The sequence below is a fragment of the Equus caballus genome, chromosome 28 (assembly GCF_041296265.1).
Source record: "Equus caballus isolate H_3958 breed thoroughbred chromosome 28, TB-T2T, whole genome shotgun sequence".
Lineage (NCBI taxonomy): Eukaryota > Metazoa > Chordata > Mammalia > Perissodactyla > Equidae > Equus > Equus caballus.
Window position 1 is genome coordinate 28,328,786 of NC_091711.1, and position 17,096 is coordinate 28,345,881.

The following is a 17,096-nucleotide window of genomic DNA, read 5'->3' on the forward strand; positions in this document are numbered from 1 at the left end:
CCTCTGCTCTATTTACTTAATTTTTGAATTGACTGGAACGTGCTTTTAATGCGGAAATCGTATTACGGTGTTCAAATATTTTGTGCTCTGAACAAGATTATTAGCTGTAGAAACCAAATGGGATTTTATCCATTGTCATCATCCTCTATGTTCCTTGACATGTTCATTCCATCTATTGGCAAACCAAATTTGATGTCAGAATCCGCTCCAAAATACCAACAACATGTTTTGTAATTGCAAAGCTAACACCTATGAATAATAAAATTGCAAACAAGCAGAACACCATCAAAAATTCAAGATGATTATTTTTTAATGATTATATTATTTCCTGTGTGTGACAGTATACAAAGCACGGGACATCGTCTTTCTCAAGATTGAATTCTCGTGAATATCTGAGCCTGGGGACCATGAGGGCAGAGGCAATATTTTTTCCATCAATCTAATAGTAATACATGTCTTGGAAAGCAGTAAGTTGGGTAAGAGAAAGGATTCCTGGCTCATTCCCCATCTAACCTTAAACACTTTTAAGCTAATTACCTGAAGAATGCATGAGGAATTAAATGCCCTTTGCCTCTAGTGATTGTTCAGGGAGCGAGAAGACAGAATTCCAATTCTAGTCCTGTCATTGATCTGTTGGTCTTACTGACTTACTCTCTAAAAATCTATCTCCATTTAAGTCTGTCCTAGAACCACGAGATGATAGAGACCACCTAGTTATCTAACGCCTTCATTTTTAGGTGAAGAAACGAAGGCTCAGCTTAAGGGACTAGCCCAGAGCCATCCTCCTTGATTCTACATGGCTTGTTTAAGCTCTGACCCATTCTGATGCTACACAGCAGGTCTCCAAATTCACCTTAAGATTCACTGTCTTGGTCTCAAACTGTCTGCCCTGACCCAGTTGGAGCTCCACACCCAACTCTCAATCTACCACCTTTTCCTCTTATCTCATTTCCTTCAACACCAACAGCAGGACTAGTTCCCTTTAAGTTGCTTTGTCCAATTGCAAATGCTCTGGGAGGTGTAACACCTTATTATCTAACAATGTCTGCCATTTATCGAATGCTTTTTGTGCCCCAGACACTATATCAGGCATGCCATAAACACTCTTAGATTTAATCTTCACAACACTATGAGATTGGTATCATTGCACAGATGGGAAAACCAAAAGTCAGGGAACAGAATTAACATGCTTAAGTTCACTAAGCTGGTAAGTGGTACAACCAGAATTTGTACCCACCTCTGTCTGGTGCTCTTAACCACTGTGCTTACTGCCTGTCATTTCCCTCTGAAGCATTTGGTCGTTCATTGAACACACCATTTTCAAACATCAAGATATACGCTGGGCACAATGCTGGAAGAACAGGGAATGCAGTGACAAAAGAACAGCTTGGAGCATCCGGGGCAGCAGTGACGCCTGAGACCCTGAACTGTTAGTCCCCAGAGTAGTGACCTGGTGCCTGAGCCTAGTCACAGCACGGGCGCAGGGGAAGGAAGGGGCAGATCCCAGGCAATAAGAAATTAGACCTGGTCTGAAGAGACCAGTCTTCTGAGCAACCACTGCCTCAGGTGGCTCTACAAATTCCAAATATTTCTTTCTGAATTTCCTCCCATCCCTAGTCGCTATTCCTCCGCAGCTCCTCGGTTTGCAGAAGTTGTAGGCTCTCTTCACCTGGGTTTGTAAGTCTAAGGAAAGTGTGGTTTTTCCCCTGGCATACCGAGACTGGGTGCTCAGCAATTCCCTCCTCTGTCCGTTTGTATTTGTTACGCACTCGCGCTCTGCGGGTATTTTAGAAATCGCTAATGTTTGCAGAATTTGGTTCTCTGGCTGCTGCTCCCTCTCTTCCCTCAGTCCCCGAATGCCCATGTAGCTGACGTTCTTCCTTCATATTTGAACATTGGCTCAAGCTTCCCATTTTTAAATTACTTCTGCTGTCAGCTCGTTTACTGGCATTGCTCATCCACTGGTTTGGGGTTTGCTTTTTTTTAAGTTTCCTTCTTCAACAAAGCTTTCGCGCTTAGGGTTCCAGCCTCATCACACTGTACCCTGGTCACTTGGCACCTGCATCTCAAATGTATTCATCAACCATATGCTTTTTCTCCTGCCTCTTCATCTCCTGAGATTTGCAAAGGGTTTTGTAATGGCCTATAAAGACGGTGTTGGGGACACATTGCCTTTGGTTCTGATTTCTCATTTGAGTTTTCACATTTGTCTTAAGTGGGTTTGTTAAGCTCCAGAAAAACAGCAATCAAAGCAACTAAGTATCCATGACATATCAGCACAGCAATAAACCCTACAAAGATGAATTGTGTTTTTTTAAAAAAAATCAGATGATTTTCTCATAGAAAGAAATTAAAAAGTCAAATAGAAAAGGAACAGTGAAGTGTGAGAAGGAAATGCTGACAGCTAAATTACGCTTCAAGGAAAGAGAGAATTCTCCTGCCAGGGCCTAGATGAGGGGACACTGATGCCAGAGCTCCAGTTTAAATTCCGACGGTCCTGTATGGGCCTTCAGACCATTATTCTCTTTCCTGTGTTCAGTTATCAGTTCTTTCTTCATTGCAATAAATGTTTGGATACGTTCAGCGAGAGGCTTTTTGGATGACAAGCATATTTCTACAAAGCAAAATAAATAAACATGATATGGTTGCTGCCTATTTCAAGAACCCCATATGGCTGCTTCTACACAGGGCTGTCCACCTCAGGAGGCCAGCTTCCCATTGGAAAGGGTATGCAGCCCATCTTAAGACAGGCTTTATAAATCGATTACAAAATTCCAATCTCATTCTGTCACTCACTTCAGCTGTGTAAGAAAAGAAAAGGAGAGAATTTTAATGATTCTGGAAACTGCCATATGTGTAAAAGCTGAAACCAGCAAATATTCATTTTCTTTTTTGGCAGATGACTCTGGTAATTAAGGTAAACTACTAACAACCCTTTTCAGAGTGCAGGATAGATTGTTCCCAAACATATTGAGAGGAATCATATTGAGCAGCTTGAAGCCCAGACAGATCCTCAGAGAGAGCCCTGCCAAAAAAAAACTGCCCACAAAGAAAAACGTAAACCTAGGGAAGTGGAAACCTGAGTCTGTACAAGGTTTCCATCTGCCCCATGTGTTCTATGCTGCACCCTTTTATGATCATTCGTTTGTGTTCCAGTTCTTCTCAAAAGGTGATTTACATTAGACAAATCCTTTTTGAAAGCAGGTGTTTTAATGACTGCATTTGCCAAAGAGTCTTGAGCAGTGGTTGCAAACTTTTGCTGTGATGGGCTAGTTAATCAATATTTCCAGCTTTACGGGCCATATTGTCACTCTGGCAACTATCAATTCCGCCATTGTGGTGAGAAAGCAGCCACAGACAATAGTAAACACGTGAGTGTGGCTGTGCTCCAGTGAAACTTTACCTATAAAAATGAGGTGAGGGGCGGGCCCCACGGCCGAGTGGTTAAGTTCACACACTCCGTTTTGGCAGCCCAGGGTTTCGCCAGTTTGGATCCTGGGCGCAGCCATACCTAGAATGACCCACAACTATAATGTGCAAATATGTACTGGGGGGATTTGGGGAGAAAAAGCAGGAAAAAAAAAATGAGGTGAGGCATGTTTGGCCTGGGGGCTATAGTTTCCTGACACTTGCTCTTGAGGATAATGTAATAGGGTATGACACAGAGCAAGCCAGCCACTTCCTCTTCCCAGGGAGTAGACTTCCTGGTTCCAGTCATGAGGTGTACCACCCAGGGAAGATGAGCTCAGTCTGTGGGGAAAACAACCCATTTTGGAAGTCTAGACTTCCTGAGCCCTCTGACAACTGTGACACATCACGGCATTATTTAGTCTCTCATTCGTTTACAATGAGTCACTGCTTGATTTGCAAGATTCCCTACTTCAGTGATAACATTGAAAGCCTACTAATATTAGTCACAGCAAGAAGCTGCTCCTAAAACTGGGAGAGGAAATTACTTTACAGTTTTAATTTCAGACTATGAATTAAAATGCCTATATATCAAATGGTTTTTATGTCGCCTTTGGTACAAACACAAACAAGAATGATCACTTTCATGTTGTTCTCAACAGTAGAACATTGTCTAAAGTCTTGAATCAAAAGACTTGAACAGGTGTGCCCTGCAATATAGAGGAAAATGCATGGGCTTTGGACTCAGAAAGACCTGGATTCTAACCTCTGCTCTGCCATTTACTACCCACGAACCTGGCCGAGTCATTCAACCTCTCTGAGTTCATTTCCCTGTTGGCAGAATAATGCAACGAGCCCTTCCCCGGCTGTCTCTCTACCTCAAAGCATTGTTGGCCAGGAATTAGGGTATTGGGGGCAGACGGCTATGAAATGATATAATGGTTAAGGAATATCTTTGTTCATTGGACAGTGCTCCTCTCACAGGAAGGGTTATAATTTTTGAGACTGGAACTAGCCACTAAACTCAAGTCCCTCTACCTAGAGGAATTAAGTTCATTGAGGAGCATCCTGATGATCCACATTGATACTGAAACATATTGGAACTCACTCCTCTAGTACTATTTCCTATCTTCAGCTATTAGGGGGGAAAAATCACTGAACAAATCTAGTAATAGAAAAACAGGCAGGCAGATGATGCAGGCTCAGTGAGGGACTCTCCTCTTCCCCCATTCTAAGCTCTCCTGTCTTTCTTCTACATTGTACCCTGGAAATCTTCAGAAAGATGGTGCACCTACCATTTTCTTGGTGACTGACATATCCCTAGGCTAGCCATTCTTCTCACTAAGAGATTTTCCTCTTCAACCCAAGATTGTCCCCTGTCTTGATATTTTCATCTCTCCTGATTATAAAAATTTTCTTAAAGCATTTATTTCTTGCCTTATAAGGTATTATATTGTACCTTTGCAATGGTCAGAGGCAGTTGGTCAGTCTTAGATAGGCCCAAGGGATGAAGTGGCATTTGTCAAAAACATCCTGTAGAGAAGAAAATGTGATTTGAATGGAGTGAGCAGTGGGGATGCCAACTCCGTTCTCGGTTGATAAAAGTAAGTACTTTCAAGGTAGCCATTTCTTACCCAATTAATCTCATTCTCTGATTTATATAATTCCCAATCAAAATTCCAATGGGTTGGAGACAATTTTGTTTTGTACACCTTGGCAACACAAAAGTTCATGTGGATGAATTAACAGATGAAACCAGCTAAGGAAAGTTTTAAAATGAAGAATGATGAGTAGATACATGCCTGACTTAACATTCCTAATTTTAAAATTGTGATACTCAAATACGAAATAAAAACTGAAAGTCAGATCAATGGAAATAGCTCCACACTAAAACAGACTCCAGTGTATTTATGGTCAAGAATAAAGGACATATGGTAAGGATAAAAGGATAAAGATTAAGCACTATTTCCTCAGGAAGCCTTCCTTGGTTAGCTCAGTTCTGGATTAAATATCCCTCTTTGGTAATCACATAGCATTCTGTGAATGCTCCTTTTTCTTTATGTATCAAAGTATGCCTTATAGTTGAAGTCAAAGCATAGGGTACATCTCAAGGAATTCTCATAAAATAAACACACCTATGTAGCCAGCAACCAGGTCAAGAAACAAATGTTATCAGAATGCTAGAAGGCCCCTCATTCCCCTTCCAGGGACAATCCCTACCCTCAGCACCAAAGTCTCTGATGGTTACTATTACCCTGACTTCTAACAAAGAGATTCATTTTTCACCTTTTGGAACTTTCTATGAATGAGCTTATATAGTACATACTCTTTTGTGCCTGGCTTCTTTGGCTCAACCTTATTTTTCTAAGACTTATCCACGTTATTGGAGTTCATTTTTTCTCATTGCTGTACAATATTCCATTAAGTGAATGTACCATGATATATTTTTCCAGTCTACCAGATATGCTGTTTACCTTGTTTCCATTTGGGAGCTACGTGCTATTATGAACATCCTTGTGCAAGTCTTTTGGTGGAAAGCATATGCACATTTCTGTTAGTATATGCCTGGTGGTGGAGGTACTGGGTCATAAGGTGTGTGTTCTGTTATCTTTAGTAGACAATGCTTAACAGCTTTTCAAAGTGGCTATACCAATTTACATGCCCACAAGCAGTGTATAAGAGCTTCCTTTGCTCCACAGCCTCACCAACACTTGGTAGCGTCTGTTTCATTTTAGCCATTCTGGTGGGGTTCTGGGCACACATCTAAAAGTACGCTGTCATACTTTAACTGTTTGCTTGTCTACCTCCCTTACAAGTTTGCAGGAATCCATTCTACAATGTAAGAAACCAAGGCCCAAAGAGATTGAGAGATATGCCCACAGTCGCAACGTATTAGTATTTACAGCACAGAAGTCTATAATGGGCAGTGTTCACGGGACCAGGGAGGACAGCCTGCCTTCTTTAAGAGGCGAAAAATCCACTTCCAGATAATTAATGCAACTTGCTCATATAACCAAAGAGTCGCTCAGACAACCACATGTGTATGCACGTGCGCACACACACATCCATTCAGCATTTCTAAATGGAAGGTTTAATTTGGAAGCATACTGCTGTTAGTTAAATGATCCTGCAACCAGCAACCACACATCTCCCCCTTATCTCCCTTTGGTTAAATGTTTTGAAATGAGTTTCAAATGGGGTTGGCTCAAATGACAGCTCTTCATTTCACCTTGTTTCTGCAGATGCCATTTGCGGGAATGTTTTATGGTTCTGTTAATTACCCACGTCAAGAGGTTATTTTATTGTTTCTGGAGAAGTAGAATCATAAATGTAAATATTCTGAGGCAACAAATTTCTTCAGCAAACTAAAATTAAGAGTTCTTACTATATAAATCAATGCATACATTTTAAATGTGCATTCTTTCAGTTATTACTAATATCTAGAATACTTTTCAGGCACAGGTTTATGTGGAAGAGATGAGGTGAATGCTGTGCTTTAAAAACAGACTGGAAGTCCAAAAGATGTGGATTTGAATCCCAGCAGTAGCATTCAGACAGCGCTCTTAGCATCTCTGGACCTCAGATTCCTCATCTCTGAAATGGGAGATTATAATACTAGCTATCTGCTAGTGTTGTTATGAGGTTAAATAGACTATTGCATAAAAAGAGCTGACAATAACAAATGCACAATTATTGCCTACTGATGATTGAGGGTTGAGGAATTCTCTAACAGTGATGAATGGTGTAGACAGCATATAGCATAACGGCTGAAAGTTGAAGTCCTGAAGCCATAATGCCTGGATATATATTCTGACTTTACCAGTTGCGAGCTGTGTTACTTTGGAGAAGTACTCAACCCCTCTGTGCTTCAGCTTCTGTATCTATAAGATGGGTGGCAATAGACCAGTTTTATGGTGGTGTGAAGATTAAATGAGATAATCCATGAAACCTGCTTAGAAGGAACTTGACACATCGTTGAGTGAACAATTAATGCTAGCTGCAGACGCGTATGGGTTTGTCCCATTTATGTTGGGTAGGATCATTTATGTTTACTTTATGACCTGAAAGTGTGGAAATAAGCCTGATTTCCTTTGTTGCTTTTCACTTGCTGCAACTCAGCCAGCACCCTTTCAGTCTAATCTTTCTTCTGCTATGTTCCTCGAAATGGAAAATGAACGCCTTAATTATGAATAAGAATGGAATGTTTCTCTCCTAGGTGTCAATAAAAATGACTTTCTTTTCCTGAGGAAGAAAATACTCTTTAGTCCTCCTGGCAAATCCTCACGTCAGAGCCTTACTGTGCTCAGCATGAAAGGGTTGGCACTGGCTAAGAACCGCAATGTGTGTGCGCCTCAGCAGCTCTGAGCACAGCGAGGGGCCTTGGCACCTCAGGCAGGTGGCAGTGGGAGCAGCTCAACATTCTGACACAGACCAGTGCCCACCACAGAGCTCTTACAGAAAGGGTGTCAGAGGACAGCCTCTCAAGCCATAGCTATCAAGACATTGCTTCATAGGGCAACATGGCCCCACCTCACCACACCACCTCAGTTCCAGCATAGTGAGAAAAGCCTAGATTTTGAAGTCAGTCTGACGTGGATTCAAGTCTCAGTTCCACCATTTCAAACAGCATGACTCAGAGCGAGTTGTGTACCCTCTCTGAGCATCAGTCTCCTCATCTGTAAAATGGGGATAAGAATACTTACCTCAGAGGTAATCATGAAGAATAAATAAGATAAAATAGGTTTGTAAAGCACTTCTGCCAGTAGCTGGCAAGTAGTAGCTACGATTCTACTTTTCTAAACCTCAGCACTAATGTGTCTGGATCATTCCACACGTGACCTCTCCAAGAGCAATGAAAGAAATGGGAGGGGCCAGCCGCATGCTGTAGTGGTTAAGTTCATGCACTCTGCTTCAGCAGCCTGGGTTCGTGGGTTCAGATCCCAGGCACAGACACACACCACTGGTCAGCCATGCTGTGGTGGCAACCCACATATAAAATAGAGGAAGATTGGCACAGATGTTAGCTCAGAGCTAATCTTCCTCAGCAAAAAAAATAAATAAATAAAAGTAAAAATAAGTTCTAAAAAATGAAGTAAATGGGAAGCTCCCAAAAAGAGCTTGAACTGCATCTTATCTCCTACTCTTTGGAGGACAGAAGCAATTGGCTGTTTCAGTCCTGAAGGCCCTCAGCCAGTTTCGGCTGCAGGCCACAGGCAGAGAAGGCAGAGTTTCCCTGGCACAGCTCAATTTCCTTTCATCTGTGCTGACAAACTGGCCAGATTTCTTTTTTACCGAAGTTTGCTAAAAACGTCAAGAAGAAGCCAACACCAATATTCTGAACTTTTTCAACCACTTCCTCTCGAAGAACAGGCTCAGAAGACACACAGTCTCACTTCCAAGGTTGTCACAGGCTATAATTTACTAAATGTTTCACCATATTATAAGAAGAGTCATCAACTTCCCAGACTGCAATCTCCTCATCCCTGCAGCCCAACACTGGGCACCGGCCCAGGAAGCCAAGATCACATATTTGTACGGCTTTCATAGCAGTGTCTTATTCTTCGTTCCAATTCCATATGAGAAAGGATTCAGGTTTCAGCTTCTTTAATATATCAAGAACTGATCAGAGTTCAGGCTCTGGAGTCAGACAGCCTGGTTGCAATCCAGACTCCACCATTTACTACCGCATGACCCTGGACACATTACTTAAATGCCCTGAGCCTCAGTTTCTTCATCTGTAAAATGGAGATGGTAATCATAGTGCCCTTTTCATGGGCTGTCATGAGCATGAAATGAGTTGATGTATGAAAAGCACACGGTGTCAGGCACGTGATAAGCTCTCACTAAGTGTTAGCTCTCGTTATTATCAAACACCTAGTATGTTCTGGACATTCTGCTAGTTATTGGGGAGATCATGGATAACATGTTCCTGGTCTTGTGGAGTTTACAGGGTAGAGCAAAAATATCAGACACATAATTACACAGATAATTATTTATATTGCAGGTACAATCAACGCTACGAAGATGTCCCAGATTGTTCACATCCTTGGTAATCTGGGGCCTCTGAATTGAAGGGAGACTTGCTGAGGTGACTTAATGAACACAGAACCAACATTTGTAACATTCTACATGGAAAGTAAATCTAGAAAAAATCAACTCTTCTCACTCATTCCACTTTTTATAATGCTTTAAAGTAGCCTGCATTGCATGTTCACATCTGTATAGAAGCAGGATGGCATTGTGGTTAAGAACAACCTCAGCAATCAGACTGCCTGGGTTCAAACTCAAGCTTTACCATTGGCCAGCTTTGTGAACTTGGACAGATTCCATACCTCTCTGGGCTTCAGTTCCTCATCTATAATATGAACAAGAGAATAGTTGCACCATGTTATTGGGAGGAAGAACTAATTTAGTTGATGCCCATAAGTTACTGAGAACAGTGCTTAACATATAGTAAGCACTCAGTAAATAGTAGCTCTTATTATGATGTCATTTGAACTTCTCGATAGCCTTACAGGTGGGGTGGTTATTGCCTGCATTCTATAGGTAAGGAAAGCGACTCCAAGAAATACGCCAGTAATTCGTAAAGCTAGAACTCAAAGCCAGCTCTCCTGTCTCCATATCCTTGTTATTTCCTGTACTCCCAACAGCCTCTCAATTGGCCAAAAAAGAAAAATTTCTCTTTGAAAAGTCAACATAAAAAGGGTGTAGGTTAAAGTGTTTTATGAAGAGGGAGAGTATTGTGACACATAACTGAGAAAAACAGCAAAAGAAAGCTAAGAGAAGCCAAAGGTTTTATTTTAAAAGATAAATGAGTAGCAAATCAGCTGACAAAATGAGAGGGGTTAAGAATAGTTTCCTGCGTAATTAAATCTCTAGAGATTTCGTTAGAGTACCATAGTTTACATCAGGTTAAAACAAAAGATCACATTAGCAATTGCACAAGTTTATGTGCAGTGCTTTATCCACAGAGCAACATTAATAAGTCAATTTTAGAGAGTCTGATCAAACTGTTACTGTAAGATAAAAGAAGCAGGACATTTAGGGGACAAGATTTTTAAGGCAGTACACACACCAAAAAAACCCTACATTTATTCTATCACTAACATGTAATCTAGGCATTATCATGTTTTATTTATTTAATTTTTAATTGTGGTGAAATACACATAACATCAAATTTACCATCTTAACCATTTTCAAGTGTACGGCTCAGCGGCATTGCATACCTTGATATTATTGTACAACCATCACCACCATTCATTTCCAGAACTCTTTCTATCTTGCTAAACTGAAACTTTGTGCCCCTTAAACAGCAGTTTCCCATTCGTCCCTTGGAACTATTACTTTTAAATCAAATAAGCTTTTCAATCAGGATCACTTTCTTTCAACTACTTAGTTTTTCCTTTTTTTTTTCTTCTTTTTTTTTATTAATGTTATGATAGATTACAATCTTGTGAGATTTCAGTTGTACATTTTTGTTAGTCATGTTGTGGGTACACCACTTCCCCCTTTGTGCCCTCCCCCCACCCCCCCTTTTCCCTGATAACCACCGATCAGATCTCCTTCTCAATATACTAATTTCCACCTATGAGTGGAGTCATATAGAGTTCGTCTTTCTCTGACTGACTTATTTCGCTTAACATAATGCCCTCGAGGTCCATCCACGTTGTTGTGAATGGGCCAATTTCGTCTTTTTTTATGGCTGAGTAGTATTCCATTGTGTATATATACCACATCTTCTTTATCCAATCATCAGTTTCTGGGCATGTAGGCTGGTTCCACGTCTTGGCTATTGTAAATAATGCTGCGATGAACATAGGGGTGCAACGGACTCTTGAGATATCTGTTATCAGGTTCTTAGGATAGATACCCAGTAATGGGATGGCTGGGTCATAGGGTATTTCTATTTTTAACTTTTTGAGAAATCTCCATACTGTTTTCCATAGTGGCTGTACCAGTTTGCATTCCCACCAACAGTGTATGAGGGTTCCTCTTTCTCCACAACCTCTCCAACATTTGTCGTTCTTGGTTTTGGATGTTTTTGCCAATCTAACGGGGGTAAGGTGATATCTTAGTGTAGTTTTGATTTGCATTTCCCTGATGATTAGCGATGATGAACATCTTTTCATGTGTCTATTGGCCATATTCATATCTTCTTTTGAGAAATGTCTGTTCATGTCCTCTGCCCATTTTTTGATCGGTTGTTTGTTTTTTTGTTGTTAAGCAGTGTGAGTTCTTTGTATATTATGGAGATTAACCCTTTGTCGGATAAGTGGCTTGTAAATATTTTTTCCCAATTAGTGAGCTGTTTTTTTGTTTCAATCCTGTTTTCCCTTGCCTTGAAGAAGCTCTTTAGTCTGATGAAGTACCATTTGTTTATTCTTTCTATTGTTTCCCTCAACTGAGGAGTTACAGTGTCCGAAAAGATTCTTTTGAAACTGATGTCAAAGAGTGTACTGCCTATATTCTCTTCCAAAAGACTTGTTGTCTCAGGCCTAATCTTTAGGTCTTTGATCCATTTTGAGTTTATTTTGGTGTGTGGTGAAAAAGAATGGTCAATTTTCAATCTTTTGCATGTGGCTGTCCAGTTTTCCCAGCACCATTTGTTGAAGAGACTTTCTTTTCTCCATTGTAGGCCCTCTGCTCCTTTGTCGAAGATTAGCTGTCCATAGATGTGTGGTTTTATCTCTGGGCTTTCAATTCTGTTCCATTGATCTGTGGACCTGTTTTTGTACCAGTACCATGCTGTTTTGATCACTGTAGCTTTGTAGTATGTTTTGAAATCGGGGATTGTGATTCCGCCGGCTTTGTTTTTCTTGCTCAGGATTGCTTTAGCAATTCACGGTCTTTTGTTCCCCCATATGAATTTTAGGATTGTTTGTTCAATTTCTGTGAAGAATGTTCTTGGGATTCTGATTGGGATAGCATTGAATCTGTATATTGCTTTAGGTAGTATGGACATTTTAACTATGTTTATTCTTCCAATCCATGTGCAAGGAATGTTTTTCCATCTCTTTATGTCATCGCCTATTTCTTTCAAGAAAGTCTTGTAGTTTTCATTGTATAGATCCTTCACTTCCTTGGTTAAGTTTATCCCAAGGTATTTTATTCTTTTCGTTGCGATTGTGAATGGAATAGAGTTCTTGAGTTCTTTTTCTGTTAGTTTATTGTTAGTGTATAGAAATGCTACTGATTTATGCACGTTAATTTTATACCCTGCTACTTTGCTGTAGTTGTTGATTATTTCTAATAGTTTTTCTGTGGATTCTTTGGGGTTTTCTATGTATAAGATCATGTCGTCTGCAAACAGCAAGAGTTTTACTTCTTCGTTACCTATTTGGATTCCTTTTATTTCTTTTTCCTGCCGAATTGCTCTGGCCAGCACCTCCAGTACTATGTTGAATAGGAGTGGTGAAAGTGGCTTAGTTTTTCCTTTTTAAAACAAAATTCACTACAACTTAAAAGCTTTTCAAGAATTCAAATATGATGCAGTTCATTCTAATTAGTAAGACATCGTTAGTCACATCGAAGTGTTTGGAGGCTACCCTCTGTCTAATGCTATGCTGTCATTTCTATGGCCCCATCCGTAATTTTGATTTCAGAAAGTCAAACAACAGAAAACAGCTGTTGGTAAATCCACACCGGAAGACAAGGACAGAGGTTTCTAGAATCCACCATAAGAACATCTTATCACTTGATGTCAGTCCCATTCCCATTGAAACAGGATAAAAGAGAAGAAGTTTCCTGCACACACAAAACCCATTGACTATCTGGTCGGTGTGAGAGAAAGTGTTGGTCACCCCAGCACAGACCCCATAATTATGCTTTCAAACACGTTTGCCACAAGAGCCAGAATATTCCAGTTGCTATCAGAGCCCTCAAAGAAACTTCATAACATCCAGTTCAGCAGATAACAAGTCACAAAGAGACACTATTCTTTGCAAATGACAATGAATTTTTCATCTCAGCCTTTTTGATGTGTAAGGACATATATTTAGAAGGAAAAGCTTTCATTATGGCTAATCAAAGAAAAGGAGTTTTTTAAAAAGAAAAATTTATCATGAGTTTCTCCAGGACAAACGGTGTGACCCAGGGCTTTGTCCCCAAAGATGAGGTGCTTTTGAGGACAATGGAAACTGTCACACGATTGCAGAATTGCCCCCTCCCCATTGACACAAGGCAGCCCCTTACAAATGGCTACAGCTCGCTGTGCAGGTAGTGATGGAAATAGTCAATCACCTCACATTTATTTGGCATCGTGTCGTTCCCCCAGGTATCATTTCTCTGCTCTGAGCTTTGTAGATGCTGCTGTTCAGCTTGCTAATGACATTAACAGGAATATGGTGTCTCCTCTACGAGCTGTGGCCATTTTTAGCAACAGCACTTGGTCTGGAAAACTCCAGATTCACTAAATGATACACGTGCAAAGGGTTCCTTTAGAACAAACTGCTATTTGTACCAGATTTGCCTTTAAAAAGAACTGAAGTAGAAGTGTGTGTGTGTGTGTGTGTGTGTGTGTGTGTGTGCGTGCGTGTGTGTGTATGTTTGATTGGAAATTCATGGAAATCCACCATTATAAAAAGCAGATATATTATGAAGGGGAAAAACATAGCTGTGTTGCTGCACTTTACAAGGTCGACTCTCTTTGTAATTATATTAATATTCTGTCCAGTATGATGTGTGCATTTCATCCTGTGAGTCCTGTTTATTGATTACGCATCAAGCACTTTAACTGCCTTCCCTTTTCTTAAGGAAATTAGGTCAGGGCTCAGGGTAGCCTGACCAGCTCGCCTCTCAGGTGAAGCTGGCCTCCTCAAGCTCCGGCCACAGTAGTTTTTTCCATCTGCTGGCCTCAAAGATTCATTGAAAATAAAAACATCAGAAGCATCTCAGTTCAGGCAACGCTCCTTGTGAAATGTTCACTTTAATGACACTGTAATGTCATGCCCCTTGGTGTGCCATTTTATTGTGAGACTTAATCAAAGGCAAAAGGAAATAAAGATGTCTGGCTCGGGTGCAGGTGCTTCTTTGTCAGACTGGGTTCCTGGGGGAGTGGGGAGTGGTCCACAGTAGTAGGGGCTTAGGCACAAAGGCTGAGCTTCGCAGGGTCTTGGCAGTTGTTTTTGTGTGAGTCCAAAAGTTTGCTCTATATCTGTGTGTGTGCTTTGTATAGTCCCATATATATGGACCGCAGGATTAAGAGAGAAAAGGAAGAGAGAGAGAGAGAGGATGTGTCAGGGAGCTTTCTATAGTTCTGCATAGGCCCTGGGGTTACGTGTGTATGCAGTGGTCGTGTGTGTGCCCATGTACGTACGGTGAAGTGGGGGGTGTTCGTGTGAGGGGTATATATGTGGTATACGTGTGTGGTATGTGTGTGTGCATGGTGTGTGTGTTCATGGGGAGTGTTCACGTGCTGTGTGATGTGGGACTGCATATATAATGTATGTGTTTGTGCGCATTGTCTGTGTGTGGTGTGTGGTGTGTACGGCATGTGTTCACAGTTTATGTGTGTTATTTGGGTGTGTTTGTACGTGGTATATGTGCATGCCTGTGATACTGTGTGTGCATATGGTGAGTGTGTGTACACATGAATGTGCATTCGCATGCCCATGTATACATATGATCTGCAGAGTCCTTTATAGACCCTAGGATTTGAATGTGTTCATTGCTAGGAAGTGTCTTATGTTTGTGGGTACACGTGCCCATTTAGGCTGCCTTTGGCCTTATACACTGTGTCTCAGGGCCAACCATGCATATTTAAGAGAAAAGACAAAGCACTTCACCTAAGTGCCAAGCTCACAATGGTCACTCAATTTGGTAAATGTTTTCAAAGAAGAAAGATGATAAGAAAAGAAAATTCCAAAGAATCTTAAAATTGGCATTTTTACCTTGACATGGATGTTAGGATTTACGGGATGATGCTATTTAATCACACCTCTTCCCATATGGGTTCTGAATCCATTGAGGAGATAGACCCAGATCGACAGATCTGAAATGATCAGCTTTATTTCCAATAAGGTTGCCTTGAAGAACTTGCCTTGACCTATGACCAGAACCCACTTGCCAACCGTAACACCAGGCTTCCCTCCAAAGCTCAGAGCCACTCTACAGAGTTTATGGTACAGAGGGTCAGAGAATGGACGTGTGGTGAGGACAGGCTTCTGGAAAACAGAGAACTCAGAGGAGCTGGACTTTCACACACCCTGACTCTCTTCCCAGCAAGGAAAGGGGACAGAAAAAAGGACAAAGGTTTTCTTCCCAAGTCTTCCATTCTTCCACAAGGTGGATGTTCCTACTTTATGGATTAAGGCAAAAAAAGAACAGGAGAAGGAAAATGATTTCCCTTATGACTCCAAAGATTTTGCTGTCTTAGCCTACCAGACTTAAGCATCCAGGCTGTGGTCAACCAAGAGTGTGTGAAGAGATTGTGGGGTCCCCATTGGGAGCAATCAGGGGTTAACCAGGACACCCTCATGAGGCCACTTCTCCAACAGCAATCACCAACCCTTTGTGTTTCTTCCTGAGATTGCTGGTGAGCACTTCAGCTTTTGCCCTCAAAATGGGCAAATTCAGTTCATTAAATAACTCCTTGTGGGGTTGTCTAGGCCACAAATTTCACTCCTGAATCTATTCCCATCTTTAATCATGTTCAGCAATGTTAGGGGAAATCCATTTCCTTCTCCTCGCATGTCTGCATGTTGCCACACCCCTCCCATAGAGTAAAACTTCTGCCCTGTCCTACCCCTTGTTCCCTCCATACATCAGAGTGTCTGTACATCTGACTGGAGGAGTGGGAGCAGTCCACATTTATTATCTGGGGGAGTGGAGGTTCCTTCCTGTGTGGTCCTTCTGTCTATACCATCAGGGGCCCCAAGTTGGCCAGGGCAGTCGCTGACCCAGACTCTCCCTGCAGTGGGTTGTCCCAAGGTCTAGACTTGGGGAAAAAATGATAGGAAACCTGTTTGGCAATGGTCAAAAGCCATGTCCTCCAGTCCACTGCTGCCAGTACACAATCTAAGATTTTGCCTCCATCTAAATTATATATTTATTTCTCAACCCAGAGATCCCCTTCAAGCTCAATAAAAGATGCTAGTTGCATGGACTTTAGGGAGCGAGAGAGGCAAGTCTGTAATTATGTTGGAGTTGATGATTATGAGGTAGATGTGATTGTTCAGTGCTACTCAGGCTCACAAAGCCCTTCTGATTCTTCATAACAACTCTCTCTTATGTCAGTTCCTCTTCTTTTCTATCACCATTTCTAAGACTTTTGCTACTACCTGCAAGCAGGCTCCTGGAGACTAGCCCTGGGCCCCCAACCAATCCAGCCTACACACAATTATCTGTTTAGTCTTCCTGAAATTTTTCTTTTCAAATAGCTATCACATGGTCAGGTACATGTAAAGACACCAAAATGTCACCCTAGAGGACTGAACCCTAACTCTTTATCCTATACATTACAGTCCACCATCTGGTCCCCTTGCAAATGTATCTCTATTTCCCCCTAAATCTTCTTCTCCCAACAAACCCAGACATACCCATGTCAATTCCCCTCTTCCCACTTTTACACTAGTCACATCCTAAATAAGCTAAACTTGCAAGAATTCAGCCTTATGCACTCTTCCCACCACCCTCAGCAGACTGAGATAGAGCTTAGAGACACCAAAGAGCTAACCAAGAGCCAAAGGAGT

At 41.3% G+C, this 17,096-nt stretch overlaps 1 long non-coding RNA gene across 1 annotated transcript in view; it reads right to left on the reverse strand.

Annotated features, from left to right (window-relative positions):
* Positions 1–292: 292 nt before the first annotated feature.
* The window catches only part of LOC106782690 (uncharacterized), a 133,283-nt gene continuing 116,479 nt past the window's right edge, over positions 293–17,096 (reverse strand). Inside the window, exons 6-7 of the long non-coding RNA XR_011433603.1 lie at positions 4,868–4,941; positions 293–2,614 (exon numbers count right to left, since the gene is read on the reverse strand). This is a non-coding gene — a long non-coding RNA (uncharacterized lncRNA). The remainder of the gene's footprint in view (positions 2,615–4,867; positions 4,942–17,096) is intronic.